The following is a 23,433-nucleotide window of genomic DNA, read 5'->3' as shown; positions in this document are numbered from 1 at the left end:
TGTGCTTGTGTCTGTCTACCTCTCCACCTCTCTGCAACAATTCTTCTTCAGCTAAGCTGAAAGGGAGAATTAATTGTGTGTCTTTGTAAGGGACGTGACAAAACTTTGTCTAATCACCCTTTAGTTTATAATTCACCCATCGGCTGCTACTTGGCCAATTTACATATTTACCCTCAGACTAGATGCCAAGATGTTAGTCTTGGTCTTATCAAATCAAGCATCCTTAATGTTCCGCCGATAGGGCATTTCTCAGGAGAGGATAGATCGTCGTTGTTTGTCAGTTCAATTTTAAACTGGGAATTAATCACACTGCAGGCGAATGGTGCAAGCTAACACTGTCCAACCGTGTGTGTCAGGATTTCAATTATGTCAGGATTCATAAATAAAGTTAAAATCGTCGAAAATTCAATCACATAAAGAACCATGATATAGTATTTCACCGACACAGTATTTTTTACATTGCATTCCCCAGGATAACAAAAAAGCAAGATGCCTGACAAAAAACACAAACCACCTGCTTATACAAGTGACAAATTATTTGTATACAGGCTATTGGAAGGTAAAGTTTATAGACTTAAAATATAGGGAAAATAAAAAGTTATTATGGTAAAAAGAATGGCCCATAGAGACTGTCACTGAGTTGGAAACGACAACAAATGTTTGTCTGACTAGTGTTAGGGTTGAACATGGATATGGACATGAAGCTAGTGTTAGGATTGAACATGGATGTGGACATGAAGCTAGGGATAGAGTTGAACATGGATGTGGACATGAAGCTAGGGTTAGGGCTGAACATGGATGTGGACATGAAGCTAGTGTTAGGGTTGAACATGGATGTGGACATGAAGCTAGGAATAGAGTTGAACATGGATGTGGACATGAAGCTAGGTTTAGGGCTGAACATGGATGTGGACATGAAGCTAGTGTTAGGGTTGAACATGGATGTGGACATGAAGCTAGTGTTAGGGTTGAACATGGATGTGGACATGAAGCTAGGGGTAGGGTTGAACATGGATGTGGACATGAAGCTAGGTTTAGGGTTGAGGCTAGTGTTAGGGTTGAACATGGATGTGGACATGAAGCTAGTGTTAGGGTTGAACATGGATGTGGACATGAAGCTAGGAATAGAGTTGAACATGGATGTGGACATGAAGCTAGGGTTAGGGCTGAACATGGATGTGGACATGAAGCTAGTGTTAGGGTTGAACATGGATGTGGACATGAAGCTAGGAATAGAGTTGAACATGGATGTGGACATGAAGCTAGGTTTAGGGCTGAACATGGATGTGGACATGAAGCTAGTGTTAGGGTTGAACATGGATGTGGACATGAAGCTAGTGTTAGGGTTAAACATGGATGTGGACATGAAGATAGTGTTAGGGTTGAACATGGATGTGGACATGAAGCTAGGGTTAGGGTTGAGGCTAGTGTTAGGGTTGAACATGGATGTGGACATGAAGCTAGGGTTAGGGTTGAACATGGATGTGGACATGAAGCTAGGAATATGGGGTTAAGGTTGAGGGTTAGGGTTGAACATGGATGTGGACATGAAGCTAGTGTTAGGGTTGAACATGGATGTGGACATGAAGCTAGGAATATGGGGTTAAGGTTGAGGGTTAGGGTTGAACATGGATGTGGACATGAAGCAAGGGTTAGGGCTGAACAAAGATGTGGACATGAAGCTAGGTTTAGGGTTGAAAATGGATGTGGACATGAAGCTATGTTTAGGGCTGAACATGGATGTGGACATGAAGCTAGGGTTAGGGTAGAACATGGATGTGGACATGAAGCTAGGGTTAGAGTTGAACATGGATGCGGACATGAAGCTAGTGTTAGGGTTGAGGCTAGTGTTAGGGTTGAACATGGATGTGGACATGAAGCTAGGGTTAGGGTTGAACATGGATGTGGACATGAAGCTAGGAATATGGGGTTAAGGTTGAGGGTTAGGGTTGAACATGGATGTGGACATGAAGCTAGTGTTAGGGTTGAACATGGATGTGGACATGAAGCTAGGAATATGGGGTTAAGGTTGAGGGTTAGGGTTGAACATGGATGTGGATGTGGACATGATGTTAGTGTTAGGGCTGAACATGGATGTGGACATGAAGCTAGGATTAGTGTTCAACATGGATGTGGACATGAAGCTAGTGTTAGGGTTAAAGTTGAGGGTTAGGGTGGAAACGGGATGTGGAAATGAAGCTAGGCTTAGGGTTAAGGCAAGCCTGCTGTTGCTCTATGAAATTAGCCATTTAAATGATCACCACATAATCAAATCAATATTTAATCAATTGAAGCCCTTCATCTCGCAAAGTATATATTTTCTGCTGCTTCAAGGAGAAATGACATTATTGCTGAGCTATACACTATATATGCAAAAGTATGTGGACACCCCTTGCAATTAGTGGATTTGGCTATTTCAGCCACACCCGTTGCTGACAGGTGTATAAAATCAAGTACACAGCCATGCAGTCTCCTTCTACAAACATTGGCAGTAGAATGGCCATACGGAAGAGCTCAGTGACTTTCAACGTGGCACCATCATAGGATGCCACCTTTACAACAAGTGAGTTTGTAAAATTTCTGCCCTGCTAGAGCTGCCCCGGTCAACTGTAAGTGCTGTTATTGTGACGTGGAAATGTCTAGGACCAAGAACAGCTCAGCAGCGAAGTGGTAGGCCACACAAGCTCACAGAATGGGACCGGCGAGTGCTGAAGCGCGTAAAAATCATCTGTCCTTGGTTGCAACACTCACTACTGAGTTCCAAACGGCGCTGGAAGCAACGTCAGCACAAGAACTGTTCATCGGGAGCTTCATGAAATGGGTTACCATGGCCGAGCAGCCGCACACAAGCATATGATCACCATGAGCAATGCCAAGCGTCGGCTGGAGTGGTGTAAAGCTCATCACCATTGGACTCCGGAGCAGTGGAAATGCGTTATCTGGAGTGAGGAATCACGCTTCACCATCTGGCAATCCGATGGACGAATCTGGGTTTGGCACTTTATTGTAATGCAACATGATGAAAGTGGTTAGACCAGGGCAAATACCGTTTATGATTTTTTCTTATGGATATGTGACTTGAGGATGGTATTAAAGAACTAGTAGTAATAAAAAGAAAACGTGGTTTATCTTTCAGGACCTGGAATGCCCCTGCCCATCCAAAATGTATCATCACTGAATATTTATAATGTTTTTAGTAAAACATATCCCCCTCTCTCCTTTCTATTACCCACCACTCTCTCTCACACTCTCTCTCTCTCTCTCTCTCACACACACACACACTTTTTCCTTTTTCAGACCGGCAAATGTCCCCATCTTGTTTTAATATCCTTGTGAGGACCTCTGGTCCCCACAAGGATAGGAATACCAAACACACACACATGCACACACTTGAAAGTGTGCTTTTGCTCAAATAAACCCTAACAATGCAGATTATTTTAATCTAAGGGTCATACATTCACATTAGAAATTGAGAATGCTCAGAAAATGACATCCACCTCCCTATATTTTATGTTGTACATGCTAAGTAAACATATATGCAGTATTTTGTTTCAACATTGATTGCCATGACTGTCGTGTCAAAATGCAGATTCTTGTTGTAAAGGACAGCTTGCTATTGATTGAGCTGATAGTGATTCTTGAAATGCTCTGTTTCAGGGCCCTGTGTTGCCCACTGCCCCCACCCCCACCTCTAATCCCATGTCTGCGCGGACCAAACGACCAGCGCAGCAGCAGCATCACCAACTGCCACAGAACTGCATCTCCAATGCAAACGTGAATGAGCCTCTGTGCTGCATTTACCACCGTGAGCCGGCGAGCTCCAATTTAGCGTCGTTTATCCTTCGACACGCAGTGGGGCAATACGGCGGGCACCAGAAAACATTGTTGATTCGAATGAGAAGGACCGCCAATCTAACCTGCGTGATCTTTTAGACCAGTACCGTTTTCCTTCTCATCACTCATATTGCAGATAAAACGGAATTACAGAATCTCAAATCTTGTGCGACCGACACCCATCTAACATCGAACAGTCAACGATGAAATAAGGTAGGCTATTGAATGTTTGGCCGACTCTGTGAGGAATGTTGTGAGATATCCGAATTGTGTTACAATTTTGCAGTCGAGATACATGGATAGGCTGACAGACTGCGGGTGATCTCATGTTAAGTTAAGTTGGCTACATTTCACATAACTTTACGTTTGGTGATCGAATAATGTATGTAACAATAATGTATGAACAATAAGTAGCCTATGGATATTTACACGTCTCTACACTATGTGCAGTTAATTAGTATTGCAGCTAATACCATCCAATTTAACAGTGACGTTTTGATTATTGATATTGGACAAAGTATAATTAAGCAATAAGGCCTGAGGGGTTGTGGTATACGGCCAATAAATCACAGCTAATGGCTGTTCTTACGCACAACACAACGCAGAATGCCTGGATACAGCGTTTAGCCGTGGTATATTGGCCATATACCACAACCCCGAGGTGCTTTATTGCTATTATAAACTGGTTATCAACATAATTAGAACAGTAAAAAGTATTGTTTAGTCATACCCCTGGTATACGGCTTTGAACCAATCAGCATTCAGGGCTCGAACCACCTGTTTTATAATGCGCATGAATAGAGGTGATTGAGACTTGGATGGTGACGGTATTCACCTTTGATTTCAATGTATGGTGCTTGTACTGTACAGTGTATATACCACACCATCTTGTCAAACTCAAGAGCATAATTTACTCAGGGAAATCAATAGAATGTCCAAATGTGTGTGGATATAGGGAATGTATCCTTATGTACCCATAAGTTTTCCCTGATGTCAGTTTGTCTCTAAGCCTATAGCCTGTTCAATATGCTATCATTTCCCCTAATTACTGTCAGGTAATCCAAATCCTCAAAAGCAATGTAAATAGGTTCAGTAATGCACAATATCTCTCTCTCTTTTTATTACCCCCTCTCTATCCTGTCCCATCTCTACTCCAATTGATCGAGTGGTTGAAAAAGTGGTTCTGTTTTTATAAGAGACAAATCCTTGCACTCCAGCTCAATTATCTGAGGTTTACTGTTATTGACATTTTGCAAATGTAATAACAAAAAAGCTTTAGAGCAAATCCCAATTGTGGGTGAAGCATAACATAACATTCGAGAAACATACTGTAGCCTGTATGAGATCTAACACGGCAACACACAGACCTATTGAGACAGTATAGAAGGACTGCAGGACAGCCTTCCCCTTGGTAGATGTCTTAATGTAATCTGGCTCACTCACCTCTGTCAGAGGAGGCCAGGGGAAGTCAAGGTAGATCGATGGGATGAGTTTGCGTTGGTCGAGGCCTGAGCCGTTGTTGTTGCCCGACAGGACTTCCCGCAATTAAAAGCCCATTTTGTCATTGGAGGAGTGAATAATAAGTCATCCGCAGATCGAGTCGGCAACAAATCCTCACAGAGCATATTGAGGGGTGTCACAGTGTGGCAGCTTGGTGGTGCTCTACTCTGATGCCCACCATAGCTGCTGCTGCAGGCAGGCCTTCAGTGAGCTCTGGGCAGCTGTGCAGAGGTGTAGGCAGAAATTCCTGTGTGGCTGGGCATGAGTAAAACTTACTGGGCCAACCATTTCCTGCAAAAATACAGCAAACTTACCCAGACATATTAAAGTGAAAATTTGTGCAATCACATTGCATCATTTAACAGATAACACAAGATAACTGTGACTAAGAAACACCACAATTTTTCCTTGGCAAACAAGCCGTTACTAGGCTGGTTGTCAAGTAGCAACTACACAAGTTACAACTGCTTACAACAACACCGCTGACAAAACAGGAAGACTGTAAACAAACATAATGAAATACACATCATAGGTGGGGAAGCAGCTCAGCCCCAGCTAGAGGAACATTGTTTTGGAGGATCCGGGGAAAAATGTGCCTTTTATTAACACATTTCATGCAATTCTACGACACTTTACATTTCTGGAGATATTATCAGAATCTTTAATAATAGGCTATATGCATACTACAAAAATTAAACTGTAGGCCTACTCTGCCGGCACTGACAACCTGAGATCAATAAAAACGACCTTGCCTTGAATGCAACCATACAATCTAGGCCTACGAAAAGGGGAAATAAATATTGTCCAATATTATTTGTTTTTAAATTTATTTTAGTCTTTTTCTCCCCAATTTCAGTTTTGTCTCATCGCTGCAACTCCTCAACGGGCTCGGGAGGCAAAGGTCGGGTCATGCGTCCTCCAAAACCTGACCCGCCTAACCACGCTTCGTAATGTGTCGGAGTAAACACTGTTCAACTGATTATCAAGGTCAGCCAGCAGGCATCTAGCCTGCCACAAGGAGTCGCTAGAGCGCGATGAGCCAAGTAAATTCCCCCTGGCCAAACCCTCCCCTAACCCAGAACGACACTGGGCCAATTGTGCGCTGCCCTATTGGACTCCCGATCAAGGCCGGTTGTAATACAGCCCGGGATCGAACCCGGTTCTATAGTGACGCAGCTAGCACTGCAATACAGTGCCTTAGACCACTGCGCCACTCCGGAGGCCCAAAATATTGATTTAAAAAAAAATGTTGTTACATATTTTAAGCCAGCCTGATTGCGCGGGCCAGTGTTCAATCTGGCAAGGCCCTGCCATGGCGTCACCTCTGCAGCTGTGAACTGTGATAGCCCTGCGACTGCTAAGCGGATGCCCGCTCTATGACATTTCAGAAGGTGCTTATGCATGTTTTAACCCTGTGAAATATTGCTGCCAACCTTGCAAATTTATGTTTGAATAAATTGTTGTGTTGAATTTGCTGTAAATAGGTCATAGCATGTCTGTATGTTAGACCTTTTTCTGTAAAAATGCTATCTAAATTACTTAAACATAAATAAAAAATGTGCTGAACATTTCCATTCAAATGTTATACCTGCAGGTTCAGGCGAATGTAACATACAAGCTCCCCCCACCATGCACATACAGTACAATACTGTACGGAGAGGAGCCACTGGAGGTTTGAAGGCTTCTACTCCATCAGGCTGAAGTGACTAATTAAAACACCCCTCTCTGCTGAAGGTTCTCTCTCTGCTTAGTCACTGGGTTTGCCAATGTTTTACAGTATCTGCTGACAGCAGGGCATCAACAGCAATGATGCTACTGCTAGTGAGCTTTAACTAGGGAAACTGGAGCTGGCTTAAATCCAGAATGGCGGTTGTTTTTCAAGCAGTTGTCTTAGTCAAGATGAGTACAGCGAAACACAATCATTCCATATCATGACTTTAGGGACTGACGTTTTATTAGTAATTGCTCGAAGTGACAATATTTTCTTCTGCGATATGAGATCCATGGGCTTTGGTTTGACTCTCTCCCTTTCCATGGTTATAGAGTGTTCATTGTAATATACATTTAATCAGGTTTCATGAGCCCCAATGGCGTGTAACCTCTGACTGGCCATTATGTAGAAATGGCAAGACATCTCAGCAAGGACACTATACAATAATGAATAATAATTGATGACATTTCTAAAGCAATAGGCCTATATCATGACAGGTCAACCAATAGAGGCTTAGTCTTTGGAAGCTGCATCCTCTGAAGATAGAGAGGGTCAGTTCATGGCTTGAGCGAAAGGAGCTGGACAGAGGATGGTAGATGATGGTGATGGAGTCTGCTGATGATCTTGTAGTCTTATAGCCACTGGACTTCTCTTCTTCCACTCTGTGTAGCAGCCACTTGGGTGTTTCCTCAGCAGCACCAGAAAGCACACCACACAAAGTTCACCATAGTAGCCAGTCGTCCTCATTACGAGCCCTCTGCCTCGGCATTGCTGTATTCCTCTATATCCTGTTCCTCTCACGCTTCAGGCGACTCCTCAAATTATGTTCTCAAAAGATCTGGAATTGCCAGATGAAACAAAATAGATGGTACTGTGTCCAGATGCATTTTTTTTAACTAGCTAGCCAAGCCACAAAGTGTTAACCTGTCAGTCAGTCTGCAAATTCATGGCTCAAAAACAGCAGATATATGTAATAAAAAACAGATGTTATCAAAAACAAAAGAGCTGATTAAAAAACAACAATTGAAAACACCTAAAAATAACTAAATATGTACAAATTTACAGGAGCTCTGTGCTTAGGCTGCTACCAGGGCGCCATGGCAACTGGTTGATGTACCAGGATTTCATCACAATCGAAGAGAAGAGAAAAAAGCATTGCTGCGATGGGCTATCGCTATCAATTTTCCAAGATGAACAGCCAAGTAAAGTCAGTCACTGGTAAGGTGAAAAACACTTGTGCAAGCAAATTATGCATTAAAAAGATGGCTTGGCTGATTTATGTTCCACTGTGCTGCTCATAGGGGGAGGAGGAAAACAGAATATGAATAATTGACATTCTCCAACCTCAGTCTCACCAATGCAAAGACTAAGTCCCAGTTGCATAAAACATCTTAAGTTAATTTCCCCCTCATCTTTCCCCTTAAAGCTTCCTTAATTTTGCCTCCCAAGTGGCACAGCGCTTGAGGCGTCACTACAGACCTCGGTTCGGTCACAGGCTGTGTCACAACTGGCTGTGACCGGGAGTCCCATAGGGCAGTGCACAATTGGTCCCGCGTCGTCCGGGTTAGGCCGTTTTTTTTTTACTTGGTTCATCACGCTCTAGCGACTCCTTGTGGCGGGCCGGGTGCCTGCAGGCTGACTTCTGGTCGTCAGTTGAACGGTGTTTCCTCCGACACATTGGTGCAGCTGGCTTCTGGGTTAAGCGGGCGGGTGATTATTAAGGAGCGCGGACTGGTGGGTCATGTTTCAGAGGAACGAATGAGTGATTGATACAATAGCCTATAGAAGTATTGAATATAGGCCTCAGTAAGTTACGGTATTAAGACTAGACAGGATGTGCTCTTAGGCCTACAGCTCGATGGTGGTTATACAAGGCTGCTATACTAAGCCTACAAATGATAATGACATTACTTATGATCATAATAATAACAATAAGAAGGAGATCAAGCAAAAGGAGCGTTATTATTGTTATTATTATTATTATAAATATTATTTTTCCCACAATTTAAAACGGTGTAAACACTAAATAAATTATACCAGAGAGGCTGTTCTAACGGAAAAAAAGTGTAAAGTCTTTATTACAGCAAAGCAAAGATTAAAAACAGATGAAATTGTGAAATTGTTTACTTGTTGCTAACAGAATCAGTAGGCTATTAAACAACCACTCCAACAGGCAACAGAAGCAGGATCTGTCTTATTTCTGTAGATATATTAATGATTTATAAAGCCAGGCACATTTAAGAGTTAGGCTATTGATTATAGACCTAATTAAGTTAGCAACATGGTCTAGGAAAAGGCGCCAATTCAACAGCGCACTGATGTGTTTCAGAACCGTGGACAGCGAAAGCTATCCGACGAGGGAGAAAGCGCATTTGTTATAAAATAATAAATTGTTTATTAGTGTTGCACTATTGTTCTTATGTAATAAAACCATATACACTTTCAGTAGCACATGTCTTAGACTTATAGACTGTGACATCCCCACTGCCTCCACAATGGATCAGTCCAATCAGCGTGAATCAGACTGGGTCTTGGGTACATCATGATATATATATATATATATATATATATATATATATTGCTACTGCTCGACTAAAGAAATCTCAGTCGACCAACTATCGACCAGTTGACTAAATGGGGTCATCCCGACTGTACACTCTACTGCATGATTGTAGCGGGTTTACTAACACGTTAGTTCTAGTAGCTATGTTGACTATGACGTTAGCTAATATGGTGACAATAATGTAGGCTGTGTGTAACGGTTAGCAATTATGGTAGGTTTGGCTTGGAAAAGTCCATAAGTGAAGGGAAAAGGTCAGAAGTGGAGAGATGTATATGCGAGAAGGAATTATACAACGGGCAAAGTGATCATGCTGTTTGTATGTGGCTGCTATTAAAGTGAACTGTGTGTGCGGGGGATCAGGGGTGTATACATTTTGCCAATTCTGTTGAAAAACGTTTCTTAAGCAGAATGAAACGGAAATAAACAACTGAATTTGTAACTGTTTAGACTAATGATTTCACCCTAGATCAGTTAGATGCAGGCAAGTGTGTGCAAGGCGGTATTGAATGTGTCACTGTCTGAATGTGTCACTGTCTATGCTGTAATAGAAATAAGGCCATGCCCCCCCCCCCCCCCCCCCCAAAAAAAGCGACCTCTAATTTTAAACGCCACCGATCGCCATTGTACTGGTGGTAGAGCTCATGGCAGAGCTGTATGTCCCATCCACCTGCTTCAGGATGTCTTTCTCTCTGTGGTGTTTGGCCAGAAGCCCATCAATAGCAGCTCTCATGGGCACTGTCCATCGTGATCAGCACAGGGAGAAGCTGTCAGAAGCAGAGTTGTGCTTGGCAGATCTGAAAGAGAGGCACAATGTTATTTTAATGAGAGTTTAGTCCACTTGACAATTCAAGATCAATCAAATTTCAATCAAATGTATTTATAAAGCCCTTTTTACATCAGCCGATGTCACAAAGTGCTAAGAGAATGCAATCGTCATGCTGATGATCTGTACAACATGAGACAGACAGCAATACAGTACAACTAGATTAAAACATAATATGGAATATAATACAGATACAGATAATGTGCATGTGGTGGTTTCAAATAATAATGTTACTTCTACTAGCTTGCTATATCCCTGCTTTTCCTGAAAATGTCTATCTGATATATAATGGGGGCACAACGGGAGCCTAGCGGTTAAGAGCTTGGGCCAATAACCAAAAGGTCGCTGGTTTGAATCTCCGAGCTGACTAGGCGATAAATCTGATGTGCCCTTGAGCAAGGCACTCAACCCTATTTTCTCTGGATAAGAGCGTCTGCTAAATGACTAAAATGTCAATGTAACATGTTTTATAGCAGTGGTCCCCAACCTTTTTTGGGGACCACAGTCAAAAAACAAGCCGAGGTCTATGGCTCAGATTTTTTTTTACATCACTTAAAAAATGTAACATTAACCTAACAAAAACTATTCTGTCAGAATGAGGTTTGGGTAGTAGGCCAATACATTATCACAGCATATTGGCTATATGCCTGGCCTGCCAACATTGTTCTTCTCAGACCATATTATACTGAACAAAAATATAAAACTCAACATGCAACAATTTCATAGATTTTACTGAGTTACACTTCATATGACGAAAACAGTCAATTGAAATACTGTAACGGCTGTCGTAGAGAGGGGACCAAAGCGCAGCGTGTTGATTGCTCATGATGAATATTTATTTTAACTCAGAACACTAAAGAAAAAATAACAAAGAGAAAACGAAAGCGCACAGTTCTGTCAGGTACAGAAAACTAAACAGAAGACTACCCACCAACACAGGTGGAAAAAAAACCCTACTTAAGTATGATCTCCAATTAGAGACAACGAGGACCAGCTGCCTCTAATTGGAGAGCATCCCAAAAACAACAACATAGAAATAGAAAAACTAGAACCTAAACATAGATATACAAAACATAGAAAAACACAAAACACCCCGTCACGCCTTGACCTACTCTACCATAGAAAATAACATCTTACTATGGTCAGGACGTGACAAATACATTTATTTGGGCCTAATCTATGGATTTCACAAGACTGGGAATACAGATGTTGGTCACAGATACCTTAGAAAAATAGGCCTCACAATGGGCCTTAGGATCTGTTTACAGGAGTTTTGTGCGTTCAAATTGCCATCGATAAAATGCAATTGTGTTCGTTGTCTGTAGTTTAATCCTGCCCATACCATGACCCTACCGCCAGCATGGTGCACTCTGTTCACAATATCAGCAAACCGCTCTCCCACACGACACCATACACGTGGTCTGCAGTTGTGAGGCAGGTTGGACGTACTGCCACATTCTCTAAAACAACATTGTAGGTGGCTTATGGTAGAGAAATGAACACTCACATCTCTGGCAACAGCTCTGGTGGACATTCCTGCAGTCAACATTCCAATTTCACGCTACCTCCAAACTTGAGACATCGGTGGCATTGTGTCGTGTGAGAAAACTGCATGTTTTAGAGTAGACTTTTATTGTCCCCAGCACATCCACCTGTGTAATGATCATGCTGTTTAATCAGCTTCTTCATATGCCACACCTGTCAGGTGGATGAATTATCTTGGCAAAGGAGAAATGTTCACTAGCAGGGATGTAAACAGACTTGTGCACCAAATTTGAGAAAAGTACGCTTTTCAGGTTATGAAACATGGGACCAACACTACATGTTGCATTTATATTTTTGTTCAGTGTATTACATTTGACATTTTAGTCATTTAGCAGACGCTCTTATCCACTTACAGTAGTGAATACATACATTTCATTTCATTTTTTTTTTGTACTGGCTCCCCCGTGGGAATCAAACCCGTAACCCTGGCGTTGCACACACCATGCTGGCGTTGCAAACACCATGCTCTACCAACTGAGCCACAGGGAAGACGTGTATATAATCTTCTAATAAAAAGACTGCATGGGGCTTTAAATTGCCTGACCATTAAAGAGACACAACAACATGCCACTCCGGACAGCCATTGTCAGCGGTGGGTCATTTCACAAGGCTAAGTGTTACTCTTGACTCAAAATGAGCCAGTATCAAGTGTGCTTGGCTCACTCTCCTTATCAACCCCAGTGCCATTGTATTATCTTTTTAAAAGAAACAAAACAACCTAGTAGGTATTCAGAGATCTCCTATGTAAATATATCCCATACTTTCCATTGCCTATGGAGGCCCAGCTTGTTCCACTCTCAAGTAGCAGGACCTGCAGAGAAGCAGCTTCGGTGACAGCCTATGAATATCGTCTCCCAGAGGTATCACACCTATAACTCAAAAAATGTACATGAATCAAAAGCCCATAAACCAGTGAGATGTAAATGCACCCGGGAACACTTTCCTGAGCTGCCGTCAGTATTCCTAACAGCTCATTCTGCCACTTCCTTCCTGCCTTCCATCAAAGTTATGATGTTCATGGAAATGTTATAACTTTTGCATTGACTTTCATTTCATTACGTAAGACCCTGACATTATTCAAAGGCAGGATTAAGTCAGATTGAAGCCTTGGTGTGATTTTCAAACCTCGAATTTAGCTTAATTTAATCTCGTGGTTCAGATAGGGGAAGAGGATTCCTTGACTCCTAGTCAGAAAATCCTCCACTTGGTTCAACCCCTACGCTTCTCTAACCAAGCTGTGTGTGAGTAAAATAGGCTTTTCCTTGCATTTTTAATTACACTAGAATCTGTGCAAAGCACCTTCCAGTTCGATGGACTTTGGGATTAGGGATGAGAAGAGAAAATCGAAGAGAAGCCATACCCATGTTCCCTAGCAGGTTCTTAAAGTGATCTCTGTTGAGTATAATTATTGTAACATAGAACGTGTTATCAGTAGAACCAATAACATATTAGAGCATATGCTAAATTAAATAGGCTACCAAGGGGGAACAAAATGGCGCCGTAGAGAGAACACGGTGTTTCAGCGAGCTCACGCGGTATTCGTAAATTTATATCCTTACATTAATCTCCTAGCTTGAAAAAGTGGTAGAATTGGCTTAATAAGTTACCCTACAATGAGTCTTGGCGACTATTTCTCAAAAATCTCCGACAACATGCCCAACAGAGCTACTAAGAAGTCGACCAAAACCGTCATCCCTGTAGAGGTGCAGGAGGAGCTAGCTAACGTTAGCGAATCTAACAACATTGCGGATCCAGGCACAATGGACCTGGTGATTCAAAGGATGACAGATAACATTACTAAAGTGATCGATATTAAGATAAGAACGGTCCTGGAAGCAATAGCAGGCCATTCAGCTGAACTACAGAGGGTTGTCAAACGTGATGATGAGGCGGAAGGAAGAATTGCTACTGTGGAAACTTCAACTACATCCATGGACACTAAGATAAAAGCACTTGAGAAGCAGGTGCGCGAAATGGCGGAGCACATTGACGACTTGGATAATCGAGGACGCAGATGCAATATCCGTGTTGTGGGACTCCCGGAAAATTCTGAAGGGACACGTTCAGTAAAATTTTTTGAGGAATGGATCCCTGGCTACCTACAAATGGACACTAAGGCTGGTCGTGTGAAGCTGGACAGAGCACATCGCTCTCAAGCACCGATACCCGGTCCCAATCAGCGCCCACGACCAGTGGTTATAAAGTTCCACAACTTTACCGACAAGCAGCGCATCATGGATGCGGCTAGAAACATCGGTTCTGACGGTAGTCAACGTAAAGGTCCAAAGGTCTCATTCTTCAATGATTATTCCACAGCGGTTGTACGAAGGCGCAAAGCGTTTGATGAGGTGAAGGCTCGACTCAAGAGAATGAAGATCGACTACGCACTGCTGTACCCGGCCACATTGAAGATTATGGTCAACGGATCGCCTAAAAAACTCTACACATCTGAAGAGGCTGCTGCGTTTATTGACTCTCTCGGGTAAATAACCTTAAGCTGCACCTCCGCAGCATAGGATAACGTCTTATTTTATTTTGAATCTGATCATGAAACAGTGGTGTAAGTTCTCATGTGCTCCTGTTCAGTAATATTCGTATCGGTATTATTTTTCTTGCTAAAGTAACTGCCGCCGTAGCTCAGACTGAGATATGTGTGAACCTATATTGGTGCCCAGGCTTGGTTTTAGGTGGAAGAGCCTCAATCTTCTTCTATTGATTTTAATTTCCACATATATAAAGGATGAGGCTATTGAGTGGCAATGCGGACTTAAGAGTCTACATTGGAAAGTTGAAATCCCCTGCATGTTAGCTAGTGGGAAAACCCCCTTTTGGATTTTTACATGTTTATTTTTTGGGTTTTGTATAGTTCAAGTTCAGGGTTCATATCGTTTGTTTACGCTCAGTGAGATAGAGGAGAGTTCAACACATGGAAAAAGGTTACCATTGACGAAGAGATGTGGGAGGACATTTGGAAATATGCAAAAACAATATCTATATGTAATCGTACTAGAGCAATTCAATTAAGAATAATACACAGATTGCATATATCCCCAAATCGCAGACATGCATTTAGCCCCGCTTCCTCCTCTCCTCAGTGTCTCAAATGTAAAACTGATACAGGCACCCTAACACATTGTTTATGGTCATGTCCCAAAATACAAAAAGATACTGGTCTGGTGTTCTGCAAGAGATTGAAAAGATCCTAGGGGTCGATCTAGAATTGGACCCAGTTTCTCTACTGTTAGGTCTCCCTAGTAGGCATGTAACTTCTGTGGGTAAGAGGAGGCTTTACAACATCCTCACCTTCGCAGCGAGAAAAAACATACTTTTACAGTGGATTAGTGATAAGGTTCCCTCTATTAAAGATTGGCATAAGATACTATTTGAATGGGTCCCGCTGGAATATCTGACATGTACATTGCACTCTAAGACTGATCAGTTCTACAAAGTATGGGAACCTTACCTAAATTACCTAGAACCTGAAGTATCAGCTATTATGCTGCAAGGATTCTCTTAGAATGGTGATCTATGTATTCCAGAATTACACTGTACGGTCCGTGTGAGGAACTCAACTTCTTGGTTTAAACTGAGCATTTTATTTTATTTATTTATTATGTCTTTATTGTTATTTTTTTTTCTGTTTATGTTTGTTTAAAATGTATGTATTGAGGGATGCAATGGGGGGGATGGGGTGAGAGAAGCGGGGAGAGGGAAACGGTGGGTGTGTGTGTACGTGCGTGCATACATACGGATATGTGTAAGCGAGTGCTGTTTCTTTTGCCTTGTCTTTGTTGTTGTATCTCTCAATATGGGTGAAAATTGTGAAACTCCAATAAAAAATACTGTTACAAAAAATAGGCTACCAACATAAAGAATGGTCATGGAAACCAATCTTCTCATTAATAATTGTACTAGTGCCACTGCTGACTGTAGTCTAACGAGCCTAAAGCTAATCGAACAGTATCCCTGTTACAGATTGTGTGTTTGACAACATGAGGTTGCTACTTGGCACCAGGGTTCTGATGTCAGCCCTAAAGGTGCAATCTGGTGTTATCTGAGAACAGAGCCACAAGGTTGGCATCCCGCAGTGCTCATCTGACATCAGAGGACTCATCTCTGCTCACTGACATTCGATATGTCCCTGCCACTGTCTGTAAAAAGTATTTGTGATGAGACACCTACAGAGTACTATCTCAGGTGACAAATCAAGCCAAATCTTTAAAATGTCACATGAAATAATTGTTTGTGCTGGCATTTGGAATATTCCAAATCAATTTAAATGTTTATGTGGAGGTGGGTCATCACACATCACATTCACACATGAAATTCTGCTTGACTCCCATTGACATCTTGATCTTGTTGTCCAACAAAATGAGAGAACTGGCTTGGTGGTTTCTGCTTACAGTTTCTAAAGATGACCTTGCTGCTTGAGCAGTAGCCACTGAGTGGGATATTCTTCTATGATGAACAGAAGAAATCTCACAGAAATATGTTGGGAGAGCATATGGCTCTTCCTCTTGACATTTTCCACATTTTGTTACATTACAGCTTTATTCTAAATTTGATTAAATAGTTTTTCTCCCTCATCAATACACACACAATACCTCAAAATGACAAAGCAAAAACATTTTGGGGGGAATTTTGCCAAATCTATAAAAAAAAAGAACGAAATATCACATTTACATAATTATTCAGACCCTTTACTCAGTACTTTGTTGAAGCACCTTTGGCAGCGATTACAGCCTTGAGTGTTCTTGGGTATGACGCTACAAGCTTAGCACACCAGTTTCTCCCATTCTTCCCTATATATCCTCTTAAGCTCTGTCAGATTGGATGGGGATTGTCGCTGCACAGCTATTTTCAGGTCTCTCCAGAGATGTTTGATCGAGTTCAATTCTGGGCTCTGGCTGGGCCACTCAAGGACATTCAGAGATTTGTCCCGAAGCCACTCCTGCGTTGTCTTGGCTTCGCCCAAGTCTGAGGTCCTGAGGGCTTTGGAACAGGTTTTCATGAAGGATCTGTACTTTGCTCCGTCCAGCTTCCCCACGATCCTGACTAATCTCCCAGTCCCTGCCGCTAAAAAACATCCCCACAGAATGATGCTGCCACCACCATGCTTCACCATAGGGATGGTGCCAGGTTTCTTACAGACGTGATGCTTGGTTCAATCTTGGTTTCATCAGACCAGAGAATCTTGTTTCTCATGGTCTGAGAGTCCTTTAGCTGCCTTTTGGTAAACTCCAAGCGGGCTGTCATGTGCCTTTTTACTGAGGAGGGGCTTCTGTCTGGCCACTCTACCATAAAGGCCTGATTGGTGGAGTGCTGCAGAGATGGTTGTCCTTCTGGAAGGTACTCTCATCTCCACAGAGGAACTCTGGAGCTCTGTAAAAGTGTAAAATGGTATAGAATCAGCTTGATCCCCTCTGTCGAAGACACTTTGACCTTCTTTTTTGATATTTTTAGTGGTATTGTTAACAAACATGCCCCATAAAGGAAATGAGAATTAAAAACAGGTTCAGCCCCTGGTTCGACCGTGATCTTGCAGAGTTACTCCACCTCAAGAATTGCATTTGGCGAAAGGCTCGGCACACGCACACTCAGGCTGACTGGCTATTGTTTAGGCAAATGAGAAATAAGTGCACTCAGGCTATCCGGAAGGCCAAAGTTAGTTACTTTAAGGAGCAGTTCTCTCTCTGTGGGTCTAACCCGAAGAAGTTCTGAAAAACGGTTAAAGACCTGGAGAATAAACCCTCCTCCTCACAGCTGCCCATGTCCCTTAATGTTGATGTGGTTGTTACTGACAAGAAACACATGGCTGAGCGCTTTAGTCACCACTTCATTAAGTCAGGATTCCTATTTGACTCAGCCATGCCTCCTTGTCCGTCCAACATTTCCTCATCTCCCACCCCTTCTATTGCGACTATCCCCGATGCGTTTCCCTTTTTTTCTGTTGCCCCGCTACAAAGTGTCTCCCTGCAGGCAGTCACTGAGTCCAAGGTGCTAAAGGAGCTCCTTAAACTTGACCCCCAAAAACTATCTGGGTCAGATAGTTTAGACCCTTTCTTCTTTAAGGTTGCTGCCCCTATCATTGCCAAGCCTACCTCCAACCTTTTCAACCTGTCTCTCCTTTCTGAGGAGGTTCCCATTGCTTGGAAGGCAGCCACGGTTCATCCTTTATTTAAAGGGGGAGATCAAGCTGATCCTAACTGTTATTTTCTATGGAGGTTATGGATGTGTCACTGCAACCTTAAAGATCCTAAATGATGTCACCATTGCCCTTGATTCTAAGCAATATTGTGCTGCTATTTTTATTGACTTGGCCAAAGCTTTTGATACGGTAGACCATTCCATTCTTGTGGGTCGGCTAAGGAGTATTGGTGTCTCTGAGGGGTCTTTGGGCTGGTTTGCTAACTACCTCTATCAAAGAGTGCAGTGTATAAAGTAAGAAAATCTGCTGTCTCATCCACTGCCTGTCACCAAGGGAGTACCCCAAGGCTCGATCCTAGGTCCCACGCTCTTCTCAATTTACATCAACAACATAGCTCAGGCAGTAGGAAGCTCTCTCATCCATTTATCTGCAGATGATACAGTCTTACACTCAGCTGGCCCCTCCCCGGATTTTGTGTTAAATGCTCTACAACAAAGCTTTCTTAGTGTCCAACAAGCTTTCTCTGCCCTTAACCTTGTTCTGAACACCTCCAAAACAAAGGTCAAGAAGAATGCCCCTCTCCCCACCGGTGTGATTACTAACTGTGAGGGATTAGAGCTTGAGGTAGTCACCTCATACAAGTACTTGGCTTGACGGTGCACTGTCCTTCTCTCAGCACATATCAAAGCTGCAAGCTAAAGTTAAATCTAGACTTGGTTTCCTCTATCATAATCATTTCTCTTTCACCCCAGCTGCCAAACTAACAATGATTCAGATGACCATCCTACCCATGCTAGATTACTGAGACATAATTTATAGATCGGCAGGTAAGGGTGCTCTCGAGCGGCTATATGTTCTTTACCATTCAGCCATCACATTTGCCACCAATGCTCCTTATAGGACACATCACTGCACTCTATACTCCTCTGTAAACTGGTCATCTCTGTATACCTGTCGCAAGACCCACTGGTTGATGCTTATTTATAAAACCCTCTTAGGCCTCACAAGCTGCAACAAACACTCAAACTGGACAGTTTTATCTCAATCTCTTCATTCAAAGACTCAATAATGGACACTCTTACTGACAGTTGTGGCTGCTTTACGTGATGTATTGTTGTCTCTACTGTTGTGATGTGTGTTTTGTCCTATATTTATATTATATTCTTTACATTTTTAATCCCAGGCTCCCATCCCCGCAGGAGGCCTTTTTCCTTTTGGTAGGCCTTCATTGTACATAGGAATTTGTTCTTAACTGACTTGCCTAGTTAAATAAAGGTTAAATAAGAAATGTAATCGAATAAAAGTGACCATTGGGTTCTTGGTCACTTCCCTGACCAAGGCCCTTCTCTCCCGATTGCTCAATTTGGCCGGGTGGCCAGCTCTAGGAAGAGTCTTGGTGGTTCTAAACTTCTTCCATTTAAGAATGAAAGAATGATGGAGGCCACTGTGTTCTTGGGGACCTTCAATGCTGCAGACATTTTTTGGTAACCTTCCCCACATCTGTGCCTTGACACAATCCTGTCTCGGAGCTCTACAGACAATTCCTTTGACCTCATGGCTTGGTTTTTGCTCTGACATTCACTGTCAACTGTGGGACCTTACATAGACAGGTGTGTGCCTTTCCAAATCATGTCCAATCAATTGAATTTACCACAGGTGGACTCCAATCAAGTTGTAGAAAAATCTCAAGGATAATCAATGGAAACAGGATGCACTAGAGCTCAATTTCAAGTCTCATAACAAAGGGTCTGAATACTTATGTAAATAAGGTATTTCTGTTTTGTTTCTTTGTAAATTAGCAAACATTTCTAAAAACCTGTTTTTGCTTCGTCATTATGGGGTATTTTGTGTAGATTGGTGAGGAAAAAAATGAAATCGAGGAGTATGAATACTTTCCAAGACACGCTTACTTGCCGAGACACGTTTATAAGATCGTGACAAGTTATAACAAGTTACATATCTTCCTCAGATTCTCATCACATCGTCTGAGAATCCTCAAAGGTAACTAACTAGCTAGCTTGTAATCCTGGAAGTTGACCTAAAATGCTGTAACGTTACGCTAGCTAAATCATTTTTTGGGTTAATATAGAACTGGCTGGGGATGTCATTGAGGTCAAGAGAGAACATTTAGGTGTCCTCGATTTTCAGATGACTTTCAAAGGAAGATAACATAATTAAATAAATCAATTTTCAAGTAGAATTTCCTTTAAAAAAGTGACTTTCTCTGCCACCACCGCTGAAAAAAAAACCTAAGGGAACTGGTGTGTGCATTATGTGTGTGCACAAGTATGTGTGCGTGTATGTCTGTGTGTGTCTCAGCCTTCAACAAAGACATTTTATATGCAGAACACCCACAGACACAAAATCACCAAGCAATGCCCCTGAAACGGCAAAGAGAATAACAGAAATTGCTTTGTAGTCACCAAACAAAGTGTCTCTCTGCATTGAACGTAGTGTACAGACCTGCAGTATTCCACTGCAGTATACATACATTTTTCTCCCACCATCGCAGCCTCCTCTTCCTGACAAACAACTTATCTTCTTGCTAATGTAATTAACTGCTTGGAGGGCTTTCTCTCTGATTCTTTTTCTTTCCTTAACAGTGCTGTAACTGTATATTATTTACCCTGAAGACTTTCTGTTATGGCTCCCTGTAAGTTAACTATAACAGGGTAGGACATTTTTCAGTACCAGAGCACAAATAACTGACTGTTTCATTTTCAGTTAAATAAAAAAGAGCCTGCTTGAAGCTACACTTTCATGATGTAATTGCCTCAGAACGCACCATAACTCATGTTATTTTTCTCCTCAAAGTTGAGTAAATACAAATATAATAAAACCTTATTAAATAATATGTATTTATTTTAACTATAATTTTTTCACTCTTATATGTGCACTGCAGAGAACACCGGAATAAGAATTACCACTGATTTATCACAGTGAATTATTGTAATGTTTGTTTATGTGTCAATTAATCCCATAAGGGATGGGTTGCCAACTGGCGATTAGACATCATATTTTTTCTTAATTAATTCATTATAACAGAACGCCAGAAAAAAGCTGACTAAATGGAACAAACAGCTGGTCCAGCTTCTTCCCTGTGTTGGACGCAGGAAATGTAAATGAATCACCTAGGGACACACTCATTAACTGCTGTGCTGCTCATTAATCGTCCCTTGTGAGTGACGTTCAATTTAACATGCTAATCTGTGTCAGAGGATCCTTTCAGTGAGAGTGGGGAGGCAGGGACATACTGGAGACAGACACGACACGCGTGGTGGGAGATAACAGCTAACACACAGTCCATCAGGAACGTAGGACAGCTATTTCCAACATTTATTCTTATTTTTATGGAGAGATCACTGGAGAGAGAACAGAACGCAGAGGGACAAGACGATTGTTGCACAATCCACTAACATGCTGGCAGGAGCTGTGCTGTTTTCTGCTGAGTCAATGACATGGTGCTTCAGTGTCAATGAAGCCAGCAGCCCAGCACTTAGCAACCACGTCCATCCACTTCATCAGCTCTAATAGGGGATGTATGTAGAGGAAGGTCATCAAATGCTAAATGGCATATATTATCATATCTCAGAGGAAACTACATAGAATGAGGATGGCAGTCCTCTCCGAGATGAAATGATAACGGTTATTTGGGCCATTTTGAGTCCACTCTATCCAGAGGTTTGAGAGGGTGGGCTCAAGGGTAGGAGAGAGACATTATTATTGAACCTGGAGGAGCAACAACACAAGCATTGGCAGGGAGTTTAGCATGGCCAAGGTTTTGTGATATCTGGTGTTTAGTAAATTGAGTTTCCCACTAGGATATCGACTCAAACAAACCATAAAATCAAAGGAATGAAATGCACAAATTGAATTAAGTAAGATACTGGGTTAACACTGGCGTACATCTAAATAAAGACAGGATCTTAGTTGAGTATGTCCTGATCATCTGCTCCCACCCTCCACACTGGGGTGCATATATCAGCCTAATACATGGCCGTCAACAGGGAGCTTTTCACACTCTTCCCCTCACTGATCTCCTCTCTGCATCCTCTCAATCTGCCTCAAATCCAAGCCTTGTTTCTATGGAGAATAAAACGGATATGAAAATAAGCTGTTGGTCAAGAGTCTACAAATACACCCCCACTCAACGACAAAATTCAACACATTTCAGAATGTCCTCTCCTTCCTTGCTGAATATATTTTGTTACCTACAGTACTATGAATTGTGAGAGCAAAATTACAAGATTATGTTATAATACTGTTATTGCATCAAATGGTTGTTTTATGGAATAGAATAGGGTTCTTAGAGCACTCTCATCTGTGTGTGTTCTTCTGAATTGGGCCTTTGGGGCTTAATGCTGACAGTGGATTTACGATGTTTTTGGTGATAAAACCTAAAGGCCGCGTTCCATAGCATGAGTTGGTGTTTGTGTACTGGGAGGTACCAGGGAGGAGATGGCTCGGGTATGGATAATGATGAGAGGAACCTGGTTTTGGGGGCCAAACCCTGGTTTCCACACAATAAGAACAGTCTTTACAGCAGATACTGCCTGCTGCGAATTATTCATTTCTTTCATACAAATCCTAACCTTGTGACCCATTCCACACATTTGTTGTTTGTCATGTAGACTAAGGGGGTGTATCTTTGCTCTAAAATATATTTGTATCCTTTGTGTCGGGGCTCTCAACGAATCATCTAAGGGTGGTTCGTCAACCAGCCATCGTTATTGCAGAGCACTCACATCATTCACTTGTGTGTATGTGTGTGTGTGACATGCTTTCCTTATTTATAAGTGAATGAAGATTTAGTTTAACTATAACTCTGACTTGTGTGATACGTTTGTCTCTCCTCATTTGATAATACAGAAATTAACCCCCACAGAATACATTATGTTATACAGGGCCACTCTGAACTGCATGTGTTCTGGACTAGGGATGAATATTTTCCTGAAAGTCTACTAAATTTCCATACCGCAAAAATTGGAAGTACCCATTTAAAGTGTTTAAAACCATGATATGGTCAATAGGCCAGAGTTCTCCCCAAATAAAGTGGAGCTGCGCCAGCTTATCTGCTTGGCTGCACCACTATGTAAAGATTTCAGAGCAAATTAAACTGATATTTAGGGCTCTATTCAATCTGCATCGTGGAAGTTCAGCTTTACAGCGTGATTGAAATTTAAAGGCAATGTTCCCGCTTTAGCGGAGACTGCATTCATGGTAAACGCTGCATACGTCGGCTCAATCTGAAATGACTGTTAAATGTATATTGCTTCAGCGTTACAGATTGAATAGAGCCCTCTGTAATG

The 23,433-nt window shown here is 42.0% G+C and overlaps 1 protein-coding gene across 5 annotated transcripts in view; it reads left to right on the top strand.

Moving 5' to 3' along the window:
- Positions 1-3,695: 3,695 nt before the first annotated feature.
- The window catches only part of LOC115168151 (disks large-associated protein 4-like), a 151,251-nt gene continuing 131,513 nt past the window's right edge, over positions 3,696-23,433 (top strand). For 3 of the 5 annotated variants that reach the window (XM_029723145.1, XM_029723146.1, XM_029723144.1), the window contains exon 1: positions 3,699-4,047. The gene's annotated coding sequence lies outside the window, so the exon portion shown is untranslated. Of the gene's footprint in view, positions 4,048-23,433 lie in introns of all 5 variants that reach the window. The other 2 variants (XM_029723148.1, XM_029723147.1) reach the window with 2 other exon arrangements.

The sequence above is a fragment of the Salmo trutta genome, chromosome 30, assembly GCF_901001165.1.
Source record: "Salmo trutta chromosome 30, fSalTru1.1, whole genome shotgun sequence".
NCBI lineage: Eukaryota > Metazoa > Chordata > Actinopteri > Salmoniformes > Salmonidae > Salmo > Salmo trutta.
The sequence above is the reverse complement of the archived record's forward strand: the minus strand, read 5'-3'. Positions and strand labels throughout refer to the sequence as shown.